Source organism: Balaenoptera physalus (genome assembly GCF_965194825.1).
Source record: "Balaenoptera physalus genome assembly, chromosome: 5".
Lineage (NCBI taxonomy): Eukaryota > Metazoa > Chordata > Mammalia > Artiodactyla > Balaenopteridae > Balaenoptera > Balaenoptera physalus.
In genome coordinates, this window is record NC_138884.1 from 149024357 (window position 1) to 149028539 (window position 4183).

Sequence of the window (4183 nt, forward strand, 5' to 3'; positions counted from 1 at the left end):
GAGTGTGAGGCGCTGGGGTCACGGGGACATGGGGAGCCCTGCCTCTACCCTGGGGTCACCAAGGCGAGAGTTAGTCTCTCCCATGTGCTCCCAGCTCCCCATGTGCTCATTAGGACGGTATTTTCCTGGGCTGTTCCCGCCAGAAGGGACTTTACACCCAGGGAGGAGCTTCCCCGGGAGCCTCAGCAAGCACGGGGGAGCCCAGCCTGCTATGACCTGACTCGCCACCCTAAGAGCTTCCCTCCCTGGGTTTGCCTGCCCTCGTCAGACTCTGTCTTCAAAAATCTCTTTGTTATCGGTAACTCCAATCAGCATTAAGCTTTAACATCAAACATCTTAACTCAAAGGTAACACTTTGCTGTCACTCAACACCAGAGTTGACAGGTAACAGCTTGATTATCAGTTGACACCTCAAATATCAGCCAATACCCTTGCTGATAGCCAAGAAAGAGGCTCTGTCTGGGAATGAAATACAGACATTCCCCTGTGTGGGTGGGTGGCTCCTGGGAGGAGGAAAATGGCTCCAACAAGGAACAGAGGCAACAAAGACCTAAGAGCCGGGCTTCCCTGGTGACACAGTGGTTAAGAATCCGCCTGTCAATGCAGGGTTCGAGCCCTGGTCCGGGAAGATCCCACATGCCGTGGAGCAACTAAGCCCGTGTGCCACAACTGCTGAGCCTGTGCTCTAGAGCCCGCGAGCCACAACTATTGAGTCCGCGTGCCACAACTACTGAAGCCCGCACGCCTAAAGCCCGTGCTCCGCAACACGAGAAGCCACCGCAATGAGAAGCCCACGCACCACAACCAAGAGTAGTCCCCGCTCGCTGCAACTAGAAAAAGCCAGTGCGCAGCAACAAAGACCCAACGCAGCCAAAAATAAACAAATTAAATAAATTAATTAAAAAAAAGAAAGAAGCTTTGTTAAAAAAAAAAAAAAACCCTAAGAGCCACCATCACCATGTAGCCCAGGGACCATGGCGCTGGGAGCTCTGGTGGCCATCACCCTCGCAGGTGAGGTCACCTCCAGTTTATAGGCACATTACTCTCATCCAGATGGGATGGCCTCTTTTGGGAGCAGGGGCCACTAGTCACATTGTAGGCCCTTGATACAAGTGTGTTTAATAAATTATAAAAGCAGGTTGCACACGGCTTCTCTCCATTGAACAGATGCAAACAATGAGGCCAAGGAGGGGAGAGATTTGTCAAGGCTCCCCGCTCCAGGGCTGCGCTGGTTTCCTGCCCTGCCCATCCTCAGTTGCCACGTCCCATACCCACCCACCGCTGGAGGCTGCCAAAGGTGCCCAACCTGCAAGTGCCCCCGCTGGGGTCCTCACTTCTTCTCCTGGCCCTGGGGACCCTGACTGGGAGAGCCCTGCCTTGCTGACCCCCTTAGAAGACTCCTACTGCCCAGGGCTGGAAGGGCAGACTGAGGGTCCCAAGAGTTGGCTTCTTGGCCCAAGGTGGGGCTGTGCAGGCCCCTCTGCTCCCATAGGAAGGCTTAGAACCTTCCTGAATCCTCTCTCCAGGGCCAGAGGGTCCGGGAAGATGTCCCAGCACTAAACGTGTCTGGAAAATGGAGCAAGATAGAGAAAAGTGATGATCCCAGGAGGGCTCTCAGGGATATAGTGCATGTGCTGGGCAGGGCGGGGCCTGCAGGACCCGGCTAGGAGGCTGGCTGCGGGGCAAGGCAGCAGGAGGGGGCAGGCCACACCTTCACTGGGCTGCTCCCGCAGAGCTGGGGTTACCCTGCGACCCAGCCCAGGGATGCCTATCATGCTGGCTAGACAGGACAAAAACGGAGGGAGCCCCAATCCTGCAGGGGCCACTAGAGCTTGCTTGAGCTCCAGAGGCTGGCAAGATCCTCTCCCGTCCCCCCTCTCCCAGCTACCCCTTGAGACTGGGGATCCCAGGTCAGCCTCATCAAATCATTATTCAACCATGCATGGCATACATATTTACTGAGCGCCTGAACATTCATTCATTTTGCAAGTGAGAGCTGGCAAGGTGGCTACGCACCCCCCCCTCCCCCCTCCCCACTCCCCCACCCCAGGCGAGGGCAGTGCTACCCTCCTCCTCGCTCAGGCCCATGACCCCAGGTCCTCCTCCAATTTCCCTCTCACCCCGCCCTGGTCTGTATATGTTTCCTCTGGCTGCTGTAATAATTACGTCAGACTCAGTGGCTTAAAACAACACAAATTTATTATCTTACAGTTCTGGAAGGCAGAAGTCTGGCACGGGTTGAAATCAAGGTGTCTGCAGGGCTGCATTCCTTCCGGAGGCTCTTGCCTTTCCCAGCTCCTAAGGATTGCCACATCCTTCGTCTCTTCCTGCATACCGAAGGCCAGCAACAGCAGGCTGAGTCCCGGGCCTCTCCACAGCTGTTCCCTCTGCCTGGAACGCTCTTCCCCCAGAAGCTGCATTCCTCGCTCCTTCGCGTCCTGCAAGTCCTTGCTCAAAGGTCCTACTTCACGTTACCACCAACCTCTGTTCCAGCACCACCATCCCTCTTAGCCTGCTGAGGAGGGAGCAAGTGCTGCAAACCTAGGGCGTGCCGCGAGACAGCAGCCCCGGGCCTGCCAAGGCCTGGGGAGTAACTGTTCACGCTCCTTTCTCGCCCCCTTTAGTGCAGCCACAGCTGAGCCAGGGCAGAACGAAGACTTCTCCCGTGGTGTGGCCAGGATGCTCTCAGTAGCAGAGAGTCAGGGAAGCAAAAGGTCACGAATTGTGGGAGGAGAGAGGACAGCTGAGGGGAGGGAAGTGTCAGAGGCGTGTCCTGCCAGGCTGCCCAGGGAGATCCACACTCCACGTGTTTAAATATTTCAGAGCTACACGTCAAGCTCTAAACCATGAACTAGACATACTCTCTCCTTGCTCGACGGCAAATCTAGCTTTCAGCACCCTGGAAGGCCAGGTCTGGGTTCACAGTCTTGGGCTCCGTGAGTTCTTTGCATGAACCTCCAACAGAGCAGGAGAGTGGGCCCTGTTCTGCGACCTTCAGGCTCCCCGCTCTACACCCCCGAAGTGTCCACCCCAGCTCCCTGCTGAGCTCTGTCTACAGCTCACCAGGGCCACACAACCAGCGGTGTAATCCGCCGTCAGTGTGACAGAGCTGGGGACGAGGCCTGCCCAGGGCCATTTGCCCAGGGAATTCCACGTCCCGGCCCCCAGAGGGTGGTCTAGTAGTGAAGCGCAGGCTCTGAATGACCATATGGACCCCTCCCATAGAGGGAGGGCATGGGCAGAGGAAGGCAGAGTGGGGCCCAGGGCAGAGGACGCCTGCAGTCGGGAGGACAAGTGTCATCACCATGGAGAGCAGTCAACACCAACCAGCTCACCCAGGGTCTGCGCCACGGCAGGGGCCGCCTTCCCCAAGGCCTTGGGACCCGTGAGTTCCCCTCCCAATCCTCCTAGACACCATCCTGGAGGGAGGAGCAGGGGAGGGGGGCGGTGTGCCAGGGCCTGTTTCTTTCTTTTTTTTAAATTTTAATTAATTTATTTATTCATTTACTTAATTTTTGGCTGCGTTGGGTCTTCGTTGCTGTGCGCGGGCTTTCTCTAGTTGCTGAGAGCGGGGGCTACTCTTTGTTGCGGTGCGCGGGCTTCTCATTGCGGTGGCTTCTCTTGTTGCGGAGCACGGGCTCTAGGCGCACGGGCTTCAGTAGTTATGGCGCACGGGCTTCAGTAGTTGTGGCACACAGGCTTCAGTAGTTGTGGCTCACAGACTGTAGAGCGCAGGCTCAGTAGTTGTGGTGCACGGGCTTAGTTTCATGTGGGATCTTCCCGGACCAGGGATCGAACCCGTGTCTCCTGCATTGGCAGGCAGATTCTTAACCACTGTGCCACCAGGGAAGTCCTAGCAGGCAGATTCTTAACCACTGTGCCACCAGGGAAGACCCCAGGGAATGTTTCTTAACAAGGTCTGGACACCGCTTTAGAGCCATGGAAGCTTCTGGATTGAACCACACTTTATTTTTTTAATATATATCTTTTAACCTTTTTATTTTATATTGGAGCATAGTTGACTAACGATGTTGTGTTAGTTTCAGGTGTACAGCAAAGTGGTTCAGTTATACATATACATGTATCTATCCTCTTTCAAATTCTTTTCCCATTTAGGTTGTTACATAATATTGAACAGAGTTCCCTGCGCTATCCAGTAGGTCCTTATTGGTAGTGTGTGCTA